At 39.5% G+C, this 18,769-nt stretch overlaps 1 pseudogene; it reads right to left on the bottom strand.

Moving 5' to 3' along the window:
* Positions 1–1,408: 1,408 nt before the first annotated feature.
* LOC127533488 (uncharacterized) lies at positions 1,409–1,527 on the bottom strand (annotated as a pseudogene).
* Positions 1,528–18,769: the final 17,242 nt, after the last annotated feature.

Below are 18,769 nucleotides of genomic sequence, written 5' to 3'. Positions count from 1 at the left end.
ATTAATTCGGAAAGCTGCATGATTTAATTAAGACATAAATAATCACTTCAGATTTTGTTCACATTTAAAGTTACTGACAATAAACGTCAGTGTAGGAAAACAAACTGCAGCAAAAGTCTTTGCAATTTCATTCAACAATGAAACGTACCTGAATTTGGCAAGAGGATATAAGCTCTGCTCTTAATATATTCATCCAGAGTCCTATCTACTCTGGCAGCTTATCTTCTTTTTAAGCTTTCCGTACTTCATATTTCCTCCTCTGGAAAGGCAGCATTTGACAGACTTTACAGATCAGAACATGGATTGCAAAAACTTTCCTCCAGTTAAAAAGATAGGAATGAAATACAGCTGAAATTCTCATGAAAGACCCCAAGAAGCTGTGGCAGCAGATGATTATGCAAGTCACTGATAAAGACTTTGGTATAGACAACTGGGTCTCTGATAAAGAACTTGAGATTTGTCTTGGATGGAACCCCAAGTTCTTGCACACTGTGTGACTCTGTCTGATATTTGTCTACGACTCGCCATGAAAGGAGAAGTTTCATAGTAGGTCTGTTGACAACAAGCAGCCCTTTGGATCACAAGGATTATCATTGTTTGGACTCATGCCATCACCTGCTCAGACCAGGTCGAAGGTATAAGAGGATCCAGGGACATTTTCATAAAAGTCAGTGGTGCAGAAATTGAACCTTTAAAAACCAGTATACGTCTGTTGTTCACGTAACAATGTTGACAGATTTTAATTTGATGCATATTCCTTAAGAAAGACCAGATAAAAACATTTTCATTCTTGTCTAACTGTACATGAATTGTCTAAAGACCACAGATGACTTTTAAAAAAAGTTGTATACCTTTCAGGGGCTGCATTTGAAGGCCAAATGCATCACAGCTGCACGACAAAGGCCGTCCCATTTTATTGAGACTTGAGGACATGCAGTGAATGCGTCTTTCTTTTCCTCACTGTGAAAGGATGCATCGGGTGGATCTTTTGCGGCCCGACATATCCCAAGATTCATTGCACGTTCGATCAACAGCTGACGTTTTAACAGCTCACATTATTGAAAAGATAGATTTATCAGTAGCTGAGGATTAGACTTTTAAATACAAGTGTTGCATTAGAGCTCACTTCAATAGCTAACAAGAAAAGCACTCAGAGAGCACAATACTACGCCATGGCTGTTCATTCCCCTATATGGTATTGCCAGAAATGCAGCATCCATCTATTGATGATCAGATATCACGGAATTTGATGGGACTGGAAACGCCACAAGTAGACCTTTAGCTAACATCCCTTACTGTAGGTGGCGCTGTCTGCTGAGGACTAAAAGGATCTAAATGTGTGGCCCTGGTTGTGAGAGTTCAGCTTCACAGCTGCAGACACATGCTGTTTTCGGATGAGGACAGAAAAAGCTTACAGTACCTGGTATTCCCAGGCAGTCTCCCACCCAAGTACTAAACAGGCCCAACCCTGTGTGACTTCTGAAACCAGATACAGTCAGGCGTATTCAGGGTGGTATGACCATCAGCAACAGGGCAAGCTTCACTCAAGCCTTTCATAAGTGACAAAAACATGTTATGTTGCTTTCTTTTTTTTTTTAAGGTTGTTACGTTGTATGAAGTCTTGAGATGATAACAGTCACAACGTTTGGTAACACTGTCCAGCTTCAAAAAGTCCATTCTTTCAGGCACAAACTTTTCAAAACTAAACTTGTTAGTTTCAAACAAGTCGCTCTTACTTGCTAAAATGTTACTTGTAAATGTCACTGATTTCAAATCAAGTGAGATGAGACATCCATCCATCCATCCATTCTCTATACACCGCTTTATCCTCTCTAGGGTCGCGGGGGTGCGAAGGCAGGGGACACCTTGGAAGGGTTGCCAGTCTGTCGCAGGGCTTGGGATGAGACAGTTTGACTCAAAAATAAGACTAATAAACTTGGTAAGATTTTAAGTTTTTGCGGTGTGTTTTGCAGGAACACTGTCACCCTGGTGATTAGTTTAAAGAAATGCAAAAAAGATTAAGCATTTTTTCTCCCCATAGCAGAAAGATAATGTCACAGGAATACCATCCTGTACTGCTGAATGATCTGGCTAGACTGACTAAAAGATGTCAACATATCAGTGTCTAGCAACCAAACTGTCCTCAAAGTTTGCCTCACAAAATGTGTGCTTTTTTTAACAGAGCAGTGAAAGGAAAAACACTTGTTTGTGCTTCAGCTATGCGGTCTTTTCTCCACCTATAGTACCCCATGCCCACAAATAATCTTGGATGCATTAGGGATGTTTCACTGCAAAGACAACCCGATATTGTATTCCACATATTTCCACCTGCATTGTGCTTCATTAACTGTGATATGTGCGGTGTGCTTTGTGCTTTAATTCACTAGAAGAAAGTCTAAAATGATCCAAAAAGGGGCTTTTCTGTGCTGAAAACAAATGAAGACTGTCATCATTAGCTATGAGTATCTTTGTCTGCAAGCACTATTGTGGAAATTCCACATTCAGTACACAACAAATCAGTTCCTCTGTTATTTTTAAGTTTTGTGTCATTAGCCAAACTGTAAGATTAATTTATTAACAGCTTGAGATTTGTTGCCACTTTTTTCATTGACATGTCAGTGACAACTAAAGTGATGAAGAACTTAATTAGTTTTGGGATGGCCTCCCACGTTTCTCTGGGTTTTTACTATCCTGCCAAACATTTCTGGAGTGGCTTAAAGGTGTGTGGGATTTGAGAATTTCAGTCAAATAAATAGCTTTTGCACAAGCTGACACTGTACCATATCTCCAGTGAGATCCTCACAGTTGACAGATATTATTATCTGCAGCACCACTTACTGTTACAATCCATTTGAAAACAATTTAGATAGCCACATGCCTGAAAAAAGAAAAGAATGTCTTCAAAAAGAGCGCAACGTTAGAAGACCAAAGACTTTAAATGTTTTCGCTGTTGTCTCTTGAAGTAATTGCAGTTCCAGTCTCCGGTTAATAAGGAAATATGTAACATTTAATGGACTATAAAATAAATCTCCCTTAAGAACAGTCCATTCTTTCAATCCCTTGGTGACTGGTATTGGACATCAAAGCAAAATCCAATTAAGAACTGCCGGATGAATTAAATACCACCGCTTTCTTCTGCCCCTCTCCTTTAATTCATACCTCTTCAGGCCTGTTTTTTGAAGCAGCTCTCTTATGCTATACTTAACTTCCAGCTTAGCTCGAGTTGAACATCATGCTGAAGTTCTGTCAGTTCTCGGTTAGTGACTTTGAGAGAACTTTGGAATTACAGCATCTCAAAAATGTTCACCGAAATCACAACTACCTTCACCACAATATAGAAAAATAGTGAATAAGTTAATATCTTCTAGACTTTTTTGGCATGTCTGACAGGGACAACACATAAAAATCACGTAATAAACCCTCAAACATTTTGGAAAGACAACAGAAAAGTGACTGGAATACTTTAGTTTTTGGATTGGTCAGTTGTTTCAATGTATTTACTGTAATGTTTTGGGGAGGTTTTGGATTATAGTACAAAACACGTGCAAAATAACACACAACAACAACACACTAACACATGCCAGTCAAAAGTCTCATCTGCACAACTGTGAAACATCCTGCCAAAAGATTAAGCAGTAATACCTGATCCTCTGACCTGTGATACCATCAGATCAAAATTTAAATCTGAAACTCACAACGCTTCCGTCAACCTCAGCTGCAGCTATCATGTCATCATGCTAAACTCGGAGGATGAAAATGGTAAACATTATGGAGACTGGCACTACAAGGAAAGCATCAGAATCAAGGATTTCAGCTAAATTAAGTGTTGTTTTTTTTACATTTCAAAGCTTTTTAGCAACAAGAATAAGAATCATGGGAACAAAGGAATTAGTAAGGTGATATTATTACACAGCAGCAAAACAAGAGACTGTTCATTTCCCCTTTCTAACGACAGTCAAACTATATTAAGCTCAAAGCTAGAGTGTGGGGATCCTGTATATGAACCGAACCAAACGGATTCAAACAACGGTGATGAAGTCCATCAGCATGAATCTCGTCACTGTTTTGCAGTTTTACATCTGGTTTCTGTGGCAACATCCTCGTGCCGACACGACAATGTTTCATGTCGACCAGCAGTGATTGGTTTGCCAGAGCTAAAGAGGAGAGCAACTGCAAAGACACAGACAGAGACAGAGTGGGTTACAGGTGTGGGTCACGACAACAACAACTAGGAGCAAAAAACCCACAAAGGGCCGACAGCGTTTGTGTAATTACGGTTAGTGCTGCAAGAGGAAAGGTTTAACCTCGTGGTCATCGTTGTAACTATAATGACAAAGGTCCCCTGCCCTTTGAACTTCTTAATCTATTTAAGTAATTTTGGTATTATTATTTTCATTTTCAAAAGGGATTTACAACTGTTTTGGAATAGTGACAAATGACAGATGGTAAAAAACTCAAGGAAAAACAACAGCACAAAGTGACTTTGTAAGATAGAAAACAGATTTGATGTTCTTTGGCATCAGTTCAAGTCTCTGAAACTCTACTGGAGGGATGAACATCCTTCTACCAAAGGATATTGATTCATTGATTCGTGTTTTGATGCTGGTTTTTGAGAGCGCTGTCTAACATATTGTTCCAAAAATCTGCTAAGGTGTTCAGTTGAGTTTGGATCTGGGGACACTACAGCATAGAATTCATTTTCATCAAACCACTCAGTGACCCCTCATGCTTCATGGATGGAGGCATCCTTAAAGAGAACACTCCCATCACGATTAAAGGTTGTTTATTATAAGATAAAAGGAAATACTCAGAAGAGCTTGGTTCTGGTTTACAGTGACCCTCGTGGACAAGTAGGCACAAACCCTGCCAGCAAAATGCTCCTTATTTGCAATAAAATGAATGCAAAGGATCTGGAGGTGAAACCACCCATCGAAACCACTAAAACAATCGCTGCTTCTGTTTAGCATTCAGCTCTGACTCATTGTCTTCATTGGTGGCTTCAGCCCCGAACATGACGTTGGGAGACCAAAAATGTGACCGAAATAAAACTGTGTGGACCAGAATTCCTCCATGGTGATTTAAAGGACTGATCAGAAGCTGTCATAAACATTTAACTGCAGTTGTTGCTGCCAAAGGTGGCTCTTTCAGTCATTAGGTTCAGGGAGGCAATTAATTTTCCACATGTAGGTTTTCAATAATTCTTCAATAAATCATAATTTAAAAACAGCTTTGTGTTTTGTGGGATACTTCTCTTTAATATTAAATAAATCCAAATATTAGTTTGATGATTTGAAACATTTAAGTGTGAGAAAACATTTCTGTAGGGGGGCGAATGCTTTTGCACGGCGCTGTATGTAGGTCAGATGGAACATTTTCTGGTTATCATGAAGACGTAGTAAGGAGCTCAAGCTTTGTCGGCGCTCTCTACAATCTGACCTTGGCATCTGGTTCGTATCGTGTTACTCCGCTCTGAAAGCTTTACAGCCTTTGTAATGGAAGACAGTGACATTATCAAGGCTTTATTTCACCGTAAGTAGCCCTCAGTTCCAGCTCATCTCTCACTGTTTAACCGTACCGAAGAGACTGGTTGATAAAGACTGAATTAGAAAAAATGCCAAACAGCTGCTCAAGGATGTCAAACCTCTGAAGGATTTTGACCCCTTCCACTTAGGAGGTCCATGGAACCAAGGCCTGAACATATAACCGGTTTTAGATTTTGAAGGTTGTACACATTCACTGAAGAGGTCTCCTCGTACTACCGTGACTAAAATGGATGTAATATTTGTTGTGCTTCATTTTAAGTACACCAAGGTTTTTAGATTTGCATTAGAGAATTTTTGGAGCAAGTTTAACATCAGTGTCACTGACACTGTTGCTTGATCTCTACATTAAAGTTTTGATTATCTTGAGATGAAAATGTCCATTTTTGCTGAAGTTTTCCAAATGTTATTGTGACCCTGTGATAAAAACAATGAAAGTTATGTGGAGTCGAATTAGAATCATTAAGATCTGGAGCTTGATGTTGGGAAACTATTAGGAAAAAAGTTTTAGAATTGTAAATTAAACTGTAAGTTTGTGTATGTGTAGAACAGACATACTGTATGAATGCTTGTTATCAGTTTAAAAATAAGCCTGTGGATAAAAGGAAAGTGAAAAAAGGAAGTGCTTTATTTATTTACTGAATTTGTCGAGAGTCTCTTCTTCATCAAGCCAGAGTTTGGTCATTTTGATGTCAGAGGTTTGCAGCTGTTAATCACTGAATCTGGTTAATTTTCAATTTTTTAAAAACAAAAATAGCTTCAGTGTTAAGTAGCTAAAACTCTTGCTGATCTGTCAATTTTTTTACAGTGTAAATTCACTAAATCATACAGTGTGTTGTTCTTTTTCTAGAAAGTTAATAGTGTTTTAGAACCCAATTAGTTACCAAGATTTAATTTCAAGTAAATGAGCAAGTATATAAATGAAACAAAAGGTGCTGTCTTTTCTCCGTATTTGCTTTGTATAAATTCATCCACAAACTATAACTTTAATAGAATGAAATGTTTTAGCTAGATTCAAGGACTGGTTCATTCTGCAGATTTTGAAACTTTGCCTTACTTTTAATCAGATATCCAAACAGAAATCCTTCTGTAAATTTAAAAATTGTTTAACTGTCATTGAGGGCTGAGCTGAATGTTGGATACTTCAGGTTTACGCAGTGAAGAAACAAAGAAAAGAGGTTTTTAGAGTGTCATTTTTATTTGGGCTAACAGTGGGCTCCCTCTCTGACAGGTCTGTACAAGTCTCCCAGGAATCTCATGAATATATTTAGGACCATTAAACCATTTTTAAAAAGCTATTTTGCATGCATACAGTCTAATCATTACAATGCAAATGAGACCAGTGGGATGGTAAATAAGGTGTGAATGAGAAAATGGAAAACTGATAAGGAAAACCACTTGGATGCACATCTGTGGGGGCAGCCATATTAGTCTGGATGCCCATTATTGTCAACCTTTATTTGCAGTTCTGTTGTTTTGATATGAAGGTGTGTGCAGCGTCTAAGCCCACGTCATGAGGTTAATAACACTGCTAAGCTGTATATATGTTCCTGTCACACACACTGTCCTTGGCTGTACGTTCTGCATTTGCTATTAGCGCTGTTTGAGTCTGTCACTTAGATATATTCCAGCGGTTTCATTTACAAACTCAACAACTGTGGAAATGATTAACTACCTATGAGACATCTGAGGTGACATTTTTCACTGCAGCAGCCTGTGATAGCAATCTGCTGGGAGGCGAGGCGGGCCTGCAAAGCGACACCTGAACCCGTCATCCCTATAAACCATCAGGGCTCCTGTCACGCAACCTACACACTCAGACAAAGACGAGGAGTTTGGAGCAAATGTTGTCATCCGGCAGATTTTACAAGCATTACTCACGTGTGTGTGGGGCGGGAGATATTCTAATGATTTTCAATAACAGATAAAACCTACAAGTAAACATCACGTGGACAGTGAATGCTGGAGGACTTTGTTGTGAATTAAGCATTTTGGTGTCACTAGCGGCTAAGATGTGCAGCTGAAATTCTTTGGCTCAAATCCAGCCAGAGCTGTCGCTACAACTGAAGGCGCCAGGTCTGGGAATTAAATGGTTTTAGCAGCTTCACCTTCTGCCAAACCTGTTGTGGTTTGAGTTTTTTCCTGTCTAATGATATTCATTCTTGTTGTCACACTCTTCCATCACTAACTCTCCTGCTATTTCAGACCGAGCCACTCTCATCTCCAGTGATACCACCTGACCTGCCACTCTCCGCTGCTCACCTGCATCCACTTAGTCTCTGTATTAATGTATATACTCAGACCCTGCCAGATTGCATTTGTGCTCCCAGTGTTCTTGCTGCCATTTTCTGACTGCATCTGCTTTTGCATTTTGTCTGTTGCCTTTATTTGACTGCCCACCTGCTTTATACATTGACAGTCACCTATTTTTACAAGTGTACATCATTTTTGCTTTTACTTTAGAGGCCTTTGTCTCTTTCTTTAGTGTCTTGTAAACCAAAAGCTTGTCAAAAACCAAGACATGAGGGCTGATGCCAGTAGGGCTAATACAGCACCTTGTAAACATATCTAGAAAAAATATATGGAACTGCATGATGCATAAATGCAAAAGAAAAATGCTTTAATGGCTAATCTAACATCTGGCCAGGGGACAACAGCTGAAAATGAGCCATTTGGTTCATACTGGCACTTTTACAGTTTCAAATCTGGAAATATCTGGTCAGAAGAAGCCAACAAATCTTTAAATCTGCATAGGCATTTAACACAACCTTCACATTATGTATCCTGATGCATATTGCACTGAGGTTTGATAACCTGCTTCATAGGACTCCGTGTGTTTCCATTATTTCCTTTCCAGTGTGGCCTTCAAAATAGCACTTAGACTTAATTTATAATTCCAGTTTACTCTGACCCACAGAATGTCCCATCAGTGTGGTTATTGTGATTTTATTGGACGTGCAAACGTTGCACTCTCCACTTTCACTGTGGAGATTCGGGGAAACGAGGACTCACACAAAACAGTGTGCGAAGGGTGAATATTGGAAAGAATGCAGCAGCTGCAGCTTTTTTTTAGAAAAAGACGACATTTATTTGTACTATTTAAACTGTTTGTTTTTGAGTCTGACCAAAAATAATCTAAGAAATGAGTTGCCTGGAATGTGCATCTTACTAACTAATCACTGACTTATTCATCCACATCTTGTGTTTGATTTGTTGGTCGTTGTGTTTCTGAAATCCTGCAGCCCTGAAACCAGCCTGGGGCATCACAGTTCAACACAGTGTTACAATATAGCACATGTCAGTCTGAATTGATCTGTGTTTAGCTAATCAGGAAAGCCATCAAAGGCATGGCTTATGAGCTAAATACTTAAACAAACATTGGATGGTTGAGATGGATCCTTTGCTGAAAACTTTATCCTGCTTGGAATAAATATTAGATGATTTTTTGTCCGTAATGGGAAGCTTTACTTCAGGTTCCTCCAGTGATATATTTCATGTCAACGTGGGATTCTTGTGATAAATTGGGGTGGCAAGTGCTCTCTGCTCCATGCAGTCAGTATGCCACTAATTAACTCCCTTTTGCGTAACATTAAGCCAATGATTTGCCCTTTTTCATTTTAATTAAGAGAAATACTGCTGCGTGTGGAGACTGGTCACTTCACTTTCCTAACATATCCCATCAGTCTAGCTCTGTACACTGGGAGTTATTACACCGTGTTTTGGTCCATTTGTTTGAATCATACTGTAAATGTTATAATCTCTTTACACTCAGGCATGTTTGGCTTCCATTTATGAGCAGCATAGGAATGTTTGTTCAGCTTGTTTGTTTCTTTCAAATAAGAAATGGTTAACAGCCATGTGCGCTTGACAAATACGCTGCTGTTCCATTTGATAAAGCACAGCTCATCCTTATGTATGTGTTGTTCTTTTTGTAAATAAAGTTAATCATGCTTAGTGTCAAGGTGACCCAGAAACAGGACACTAACAGTGTATCTGTCAGTGAAATAAATTAAGTATAGATGTGTTCAAGAATGCATTTTGACTTCTGTCCACTCATTTCATGTAAAGATACTTAATATTTTGTATATTTCCCCATGCTAAAACACAAAACACAAGAGCGACACAATGGTGCACTGGTTGGAACAGGTTTTTTTAGGTAGGGCATTCTAACCTGCTGGTCAGTTGGAGCTTTTCTGTAGAGTTAGCATGTTCTTCATGTGCTTACATGGGTTAATGCTTCCAGTCACAGTCCAAAGACATGCATGGTAAATTCATGGAGAAATGGATTATTGGATGGATGGATGCCTGAACTGTATAATAAATGCAGTTAGAAATGGAAATGTAGATGATGTTGAAAGAAAGATAGGATGGATGGGTGGATGATGGGTGGATGGATGGATGGATGGATGAAGGATGGATGGGTGGATGGGTGGATGGTGGATGATGGATGGATGGATGGATGGATGGATGGATGGATGGGTGGATGGATGGATGGCTGGATGGATGGCTGGATGAATGGATGGATGGGTGGACGGGTGGATGGATGGATGGATGAATGGATGGATGCATGGATGGGTGGATGGATGGATGGATGGGTAGATGGGTGGATAGGTGGATGATGGTTGGATTGATGGATGGATGGATGGATGGATGGGTGGGTGGATGAATGGATGGATGGATGGATGGATGGATGGATGGATGGATTATTGGATGGATGAATGCCTGAACTGTATAATAAATGCAGTTAGAAATGGAAATGTAGATGATGTTGAAAGAAAGATAGGATGGGAGGGTGGATGATGGATGGATGGATGAATGGATGGATGGATGGATGGGTGGATGGATGGATGGATGGATGGATGGATGGATGGGTGGATGGATGGATGGATGGATGGATGGATGGATGGATGGATGGATGGATGGATGGATGGGTGGATGGATGGATGGATGGATGGATGGATGGATGGATGGGTGGATGGATGGATGGCTGGATGGATGGCTGGATGAATGGATGAATGGATGGATGGGTGGACGGGTGGATGGATGGATGGATGAATGGATGGATGGATGGATGCATGGATGGATGCATGGATGGGTGGATGGATGGATGGATGGGTAGATGGGTGGATAGGTGGATGAGTGGATGATGGTTGGATTGATGGATGGATGGATGGATGGGAGGGTGGATGAATGGATGGATGGATGGATGGATGGATTGGTGGATGATGGATGGATGGATGATGGATGAGTGGATGGGTGGATGATGGATGGGTGAATGGATGGATGGATGGATGGATGGATGGGTGGATGGATGGATGGGTGGATGGATGGATGGATTATTCTTTGCAAAGGACTAATTTTTGCTTACACGACTGCCGTGGGTCTAAGTTCTAAACTGTGATGGATGCTTCTGATGGACAGTAACGATTCTCCCTTTAACCTCACTTTTCCCTTTCACTCACACCCTCAACAATATTCTGTCTTCCCCAATAAATCCTCGCGCCTCAATTAACTGCAGTTAATCCATCTGATTACAACGTCTCCCGGGCGCCTTTTGTTGGAGGATTTCCAAAGTAGACTCAGAACTCACCAAAGTGATTACATATCTCATCTGGCCTGGGAATGCCTCAGGGTCCCCCAGGAGGAGCTGGAAAATGTTGCAGAAGAGAGAGATGTCCTGGGAATACTCTGCTTAGGATGCTGCCATGGTGACCTGATGCCGGATAAGCGGAAGAAAATGGATGTGTGAACGGATGAATTAACCCAGAAGAAATAGTTGTTTGGCTCCTGTGAACCCTCCTCCCTCTGAGCAGTCTCTAAACCCCGTTGCCTCCAAGTACAAAATATTGACAGCAGTGTTATATAATTTGGCATCTGTGTGGACTACAATATGGAATCACAACTCTAAAGATTTATGCTAATTTGGCAAATAATGAACCATGTTAATACTTTAATAATGCAAATTTAAACGGTAGCATTTAAGACTAATTCCAAGTAAAGCACATAACAAAAAACAAACTGACACACTGAGTCTGGGAATGTGTTTGCTGCGTCCACTTTACTCAATTGGTGATCCAGTTTTGGTTTTAGCTTGCTGCAAATGTTTCCCTGAAGGCAACAAGCCTGGAGGGCAAAATGTTTTTATTCTTCCTGCAGAGAGATTTCAGAGAAATGTAAAAATGTATATAAATATACATAAATAATGAATCGACTGAGCAGATAGCATGTAGATGTGCAGAAATGATCTCTGCAGACTCCTGAAAATCAGAGAAAGATCCACTGTTTTCTTTTTACTTAATATATGTTTTTTATTACTCATAATGTACAGAGCATCAGTGATCAAACGAGTCTCGATGGATGTTTTCTATGTGTCATCCAGTTATTTTCCGACTTTGCAAAGCTCTCAGAGGCCGGCTAATTCTTCGGGTGCAAAGGGCCTGTTATCCCTGATTAACATATCATGTTACAAAATATACAAAGACAGGCGTTTACACGTTCCCACATAAAACCCACTACAGGCAGCGCTCACCCTCATCACCTCGCTGCTCCTGCTTCTCCCACACTCACAAATGACGCCTCGTCGCTCTCCTCCGGGTCCGGCCCTCTTTCCACCCAGCTGAGCAAAGGTTCGGAGATGATTTGGCCCCATCAAAGAGTTAAAATTATTCACTCTGCTTCTGTAGGATTGTGCTGCATACCAGATTCTCGGCGCGATTGAATTCTCCACCTACACACTCGCCTCCTCTCTAATGTCACTCACACCTCAGAAAAGCAACACTGTCATAGTCTGTTAGCTCAATATTCCCCCACTGGCGTTTGCTTTTCTGTCTGGAGCTGGGGTATGAGAGAAAAAACAAGTACGGGGAATGTTCTCCTTGTTAAAATCAGACAGCAGGGGAGAAAATAACAAAGCAAAGAATGGGGGGTTTGACAGAAATACTGAGTGGCCTTTCTCTGTGGGGAGTCGACTGTCAAAGCATTTTGATACAGGTACAGTCACATTACAGAGCGCCGCCGTCGCAAACTGTTAGCAATCATCAATTATGTTGCATCTCTCAACAACACCAGAGGGTTATTCGCCCTCCTGGGAACACTCCACATGAAGTGCTTGTTCAGTTGGTGTTGTTTTCTAATGGTTGTACCTGCAGCACATAGTTTTCTCTCCGACCGTGGAGTGTGTTCAAGTGCGTGTTTGTGTGGGAGAAGGTGATCTGATGCAAACTCAGTGTTTTCCTAAAGGATACATTCAAATGCCTCCCAATTCATGCAGTTTAGATACTTCACATTCTCCCTCTTGGACTTAAAGTCACTCAAAAGCCTTGAGTGCTTTGTTTTGATCAACTTTCACATGACAAAAAGAAAGTCTGTTTTAAACTTTCTTTGCATTTATATCACTGTTGTTATTGTTTCACCAGCAACATTATGGAACAAGCTACTCCTGACAGTCAGAACAGCAGAGTCAGTTCCTCAGTTTAAAAAGCTTTTAAAAACACACCTATGTGGATGAGCATTTCTATCAATTTTGTGCTTGTTATTGGCCTTTTTAAGGTTTCTTTCACAGTTTTTTCTTATGTTTTGTGTATTTAAATGCTTTGTGAAGCACTTTGTAACCCCTGTTTTGAAAGGTGCTCTAAGAATAAAGTTTATTATTATTATTATTATTATTATTATTATTATTATTATTATTATTATGTGAAAGCAGTCGCTAAATGCACAGCTGTACAGATAGCTTTGTATTATGTTTATTTGGTTCTGTAATTGGAAATTGCACATTTTTTTGTTTCCTCTTGCACTACACATAAAACACTTTAACATTTGTACATTCCTTACATAGGACATTTTGCATTTTATATTTTTCTTATTGTTTATTTTATTTACCTCATATTTTTGCTTATTTAGTTGTATTTATGATGGTGGGAACTGTACCCTTCCTGCTGTGACAACCAAATTTCCCGTTGGTGATTAATAAAGTATTCTATTGTATTCTATTCTATTGTATTCTTTCCTCCTTTAGCAAATGATTAAATCTGTAATTATAATACATTGGATTGTAAACAATTTTAAATTCAGAAAATAATAATATCATTAGTAGTTGTAGTAGTATTACTATTAACAATATGCTCTTTTTGAAAAAAAAGAAGAAGATGTCCAGATATGAGGTCCTAGGAGGCTAAGATAATAAGTTGAATCACCCGTCACATAGACGGCAGTTACAGGAAGGCTTCTTTTCATATTAGTTTAAAGTCTTCATTTGACAATGAGAACTTAGAGCCACGGCTGTTGAAGGCATTTTCTTTTCCTTTTTTCTCTCTTTTACCTCAGTCAATACAAAGACAAGTCTGCTTCCAGTGACAGTAAGATAAATCACAAGTCTGTGGGTGTGGAGACTGAATTCAATACTAACCTTTGTCATTGTTAGAATTACTTGGATTTATATGAAAAGAAACAACCATAATTTAATTTAACAAAGACACCCGCAAGTTTCCACCAAACTACAAAAGAATCTTTGTGCAGTTTTAACTCTCTCACAGTGCACCCTAGTCTGCTTATATGCTGCTTTTGTTTTCTTAAAAATTCTTCCATGAGGCGAATGAAGTCTTAGCAGTTCATTCACACATTTCATCATTTTGGGTCAAAATGGCTCAACTTAAAGGAACTCTTGTCTTTAAGTTCTAGAGTTCTATTAACTATAAATTACCAAAACTCATTTGATGCTTTTTATGTATTTGTATTATTTTCTACATTGTAGTTTAATACTAGATTAACACTTTTTTGTTGACAACATAATTCCAGCAGGGCCCTGCAGAGCTTTCAAAGTTATCAATACAATTTTTGGTGGAGAAAGAGAGAAAACAGGTAACATTGTAAGAGACGGACCTCACTAACCACTGCTTCTGAAAAATCATATACAAAACTTTAGAGTCAGAACATTTAAATAGCAGTTTTCTGTTTAACAAACCAAACCATTAGTGTGAATAAATAATATATGCACTCGTATTCATTAGACAGCAAACAGCTCCATATGAAAGATAACTATGCTCTTTGTCTGGAAATGATTTGCTAATGTGAGAAAAATGGGGTTGGAATGCAAAAATTATTACACAATCTAACTTATATTCAACCAGAGAAATATTTACATCAAATTACTGTAACAAAGCAGCATATGAAGCACCTCTTATTGTCTCAAGAACTCTTTAAGTTGAAGGTTATTTATAAAAATTGCGTAATTGGAATCTGTAAGTTAGGGACTGAAGTGTGAACAACTGAGCGGTGGAGGCAATGAACTTATATTCATATGTATTTATTAAACTAACAACATCTTTTAAACTAACAACACGACTACATCTACTAAGTACAACACACTAATGACACAAACAACAACACAAAACAAACAATGCTGTGAATGTGAGTGAGAGCAAAAGGAAGGAAGAGAACACAATATTACAACATGATGATGTGGTCAGTATTAGGGTGTAATAGGATGTTCTGAGAGGAGGGATGAACAGACCACACCTGAAAGCAGCCGCTAATTCGGAGGTTTGCTAGCTGGAATTTGTAGGCATTCGCATTTGAGAGTTAAAGCGAACTGAGAGAATTGCAGTGACTTGAAGTTACTTGCCGTGTGTTTGCTGATGGATGGTTGGATCAGCCTGTGGAGACAGAGTGGAACCTCCAAGTTGGTCTTGAAGAACTTGAGAAAGATTCAGGAAGGGTTCATAGAAAGGACTCAAGAATTACTAAAGGAGGACTCAAAGTGGTGCTTTCACGTTTGGTCTTTTAAAGAGGACTTTTGCATGTCTTTAACTCAGGAGGAGCTCTGGCACAACCTCCATCCAGATGTCTCTCACAGAGTTACACCTTCAGGATGGTTTCTGATGTTTTTGAAATAGTCTAAAATAGTAGCGCATCATTTACAGATGTGTTCCCGTGGAAGACAGGTGATTCAAACAAGACTAAAACTTGTAGTTCGACACCTAAACAAGTAGAAAAAAAGATTTAAGGAGAGTGCATGGTGTAATGGTGATCATCCATCCGTCATCTGTACACTGCTTAATCCTCATTATGGTCATGGGGGGCTAGAGTCCATCCCAGATGACTTATGGTGAAGGCAGGGGACACCTGGATGGGTCACCAGACTATCAAAGAGCTACGTATGCAGACCAACAATGACATTCACACCTACGGACAGTTTAGAGTTACCGGTTATCTTCAGCATGTCTTTAGACTGTGGGAGGAAGTTGTATTACCTGGAGAAAACCCACGCATGCACAGGGAGAACATACAAACTCCATGCAGAAAGATCCCAGGAAGGACGGGACGTGAACCGGGGATCTTCTAGCTGCAAGTCGAAGGTGCTAACCACCAAGCCACTGTGCAGCCAATGGTGATAGAAATGAGGTTATTTTAAAGTAGTAAAGATAAAGTTAAGTCCAGCATGGTGGAGTAATTGTCTGTCTTTGTTCTAATGTGAGTTCAGCGTGGGAGTGAACTCCTTTGGAAAATTTTGATCCCCACTTTCTGCAGGCTCAGAAGTTGTTTCTGGCAGCAATTTGGTTCTTTGTAGGCCTGAGAGTGACTGGACATGTGAGACAGTCACTTGGTTAAACTTGGTCCAATCCACACTCTTGGTGTCTTCATGTCTGGAGGATTGTGTTGTGGAATCCTCTGAAGGCCTGCCTTCCCATGGCCTCCTCCTGATAACACAAACTTTGCACCACCTTGACAAACCTGGAGGTTGTCTTCATTTAAAGTTGCACATCTAGTGAGGCGTCTAGATCCTGTCTCCAATCTGCGGCTGAAAATGGATGAAAACTTGGTCTATCTCTGAGTTAAGGCTGGCTATGGCTGATTGATCCGACACTAATATGTTGGTAAACAGTGACCAAGCCTCAGGTATGGTGTTAGCTGTGTCTACAGAGACATACACAGGAAGCTCTGCTGCTCCTTCCTGTTGAATGAAGTCAATTTAGGTGTTTTGATCATCTGAAAAGGATGCCTCCTTGTCACTTGTCACAAGTTTTGCTGGTTTGTCCATCAGGGAGGAGACCTAAGGGCAGAACAGAACACACCGGAGGGATTATATTTCTCATCTTGCAGTGGAACATGTTGGAGCCTTTGTGGAGGAGCTGGGGGATACAGCTGGGGAGAAGGATGTCTGGGCTTTAGCTTTCTGCCAGTGGAACACAGACAAGCAGCAGGAAACAGATGGATTGCTCTCTAGTGGCCGAACATATATCAATGCAGCATTGAATCCTAAAGAGAAATACCTTGAGGAAACTCCACAAAGTAATAACGGAGAAATAAAAAGGCATGCTTTCATTAAAGTGCAAAAGTATTAAATTCAGAGCGACATGTTAAACAAAAGTGAAAATTGTCTTTGACCTAACTTTGTGTTCATCACATCTTCAAAAAAGAAGGTGCAGCACTGTTGATAAAACACTGGCCGGGGGTCTAATTGGCTCTTTGAAGGATGACACCAAGCCATGGAGAGGGCATCAGAAATATTTCATTCCCACATGAGTGCACATGCTCTTATGCCTTCACTTACTCACTGTATGTAAAACTTTCTTCTCCTCCCTCCCTCTGACTCTCAGCCGTCCCTCTCTGGTGCTTTACTACAAACACATTTATACTTTATCTCTGTCCTCCTTACTTACTCTCACAGTCACCGTTCCCTCCTCTTCCTCCTTCCCTCTCTCATCTTTCATCTTGTGTCCGTCTAATGCCTTGCCAATCAGAGCAGCGCCATCAGCATACTGAGAGGGTTGGAGACAGACAGGATGGAGACAAGAGAAGACAGATCCGGGGAGACGCAGAAGACGCGAGCCGGCAGAGGACATCTGGAGAATGGTTACTAATTCATTCACAAATGATAAATGAGCCATTTTCTGCTTGCTAATGGGTAAGAGAGGTGGAGACAAACAATAAATGGATTTCGTAAAATACGCTTAGAGTGACGGAAGAAGTCTTTTTTTTCTTGCGCCGTCTCTGAGACATTCAATCCCAAGATGGGGTTTAAAACTCAGTAAGTGATCGAAGTAAAGGCAGTTTGCTTCAACGAGACAAAACTTGTATCTTATTTTTTTCACTGTACATGAACAGTTTTAAGAGACAGTAGCATGCTATACCAATTTAGATAATTATTGTAGAATGCTGCACAGGCAATTTCCGTGTGTGAAACCCTGGAGTTATGTCTTCACAGTGGGACTTCCAGGCAATAAGTGGAGAAATGTGAGGAAGTAATGGGAAGACAGATATGAATTGTTGTTTGAAATGAGAATTTACACCACATGACTATGCCGAAACTACAAATAAGCATACAGTAAGAGTGAGACAAGCTGTTTCATTCCCCTTACAGTCTTTGTAAGAGAAGAGAAGACAAGACAAGACAAGATAAGATAAGCCTTTATTAACCCCACAGTGTGGAAATTTGCGTTGTTCCAGCAGCGAAAAACATGGTGAAAGAAGTAAAATAACCAGTGCAAGATGGCAAATTTAGTGTCAGTGGTGTTCTATTGTACATTCAACAGTAATGCCACTGAGAAGTACAAAATGGAAACTATGTTTAAAAAATTCTCAACATAGGGTTTGTCACTCCATGCTGACATTTATGCTAAGATGGGTTAATTTGCTCCTAGCCATTGTGTCATTTTAAATTAATAGTTTTACCATTTTCACAAATGCATTTATGCACTTTACTGCCAAGAGTAAAGTGAGAAAATCAATACTGTGCTACATTTGTGTATCATGTTACAGACAGGGACTAGTTAGCATTTCTTAGCATAAAAAATGGCCAAACAGTTAATCAGGCTCTGTTCACCAACCAGTATTTATCCCTGATATAAATTCTTTTTTTAAAAAATTCTTATGTACAATAACACACTACTTATTACACTGTATATTAGATTTTATTTTTCTTACTACATTTTTGCTTTTACTGTTTCTACTTAGATTTTTAGGCAATATTTTTCTTCTTATGTTTACATTTTAGGTCATATTTTTCAATTTATGATTAAATTTTTAGGCAATATTTTTCTACTTATGTTTACATTTTTAGGATATGTTTTGTACTCATGTTTACATTTAGGTCATATTTTTCTATTCTGTTTTTTTAGTTCATAATTTGTACTTATGTTTGTCTATTATTATATTATATCTATGATAGTATTTTTTACTGTTTATATTTCTGACTTTGAATGGGAGTAACTCTAACAAAAGCAATTTCCCCT

This window comes from Acanthochromis polyacanthus, chromosome 3 (genome assembly GCF_021347895.1).
Source record: "Acanthochromis polyacanthus isolate Apoly-LR-REF ecotype Palm Island chromosome 3, KAUST_Apoly_ChrSc, whole genome shotgun sequence".
NCBI lineage: Eukaryota > Metazoa > Chordata > Actinopteri > Pomacentridae > Acanthochromis > Acanthochromis polyacanthus.
Note: the sequence above shows the minus strand (reverse complement) of the source record. Positions and strands in the feature narration are given on the sequence as shown.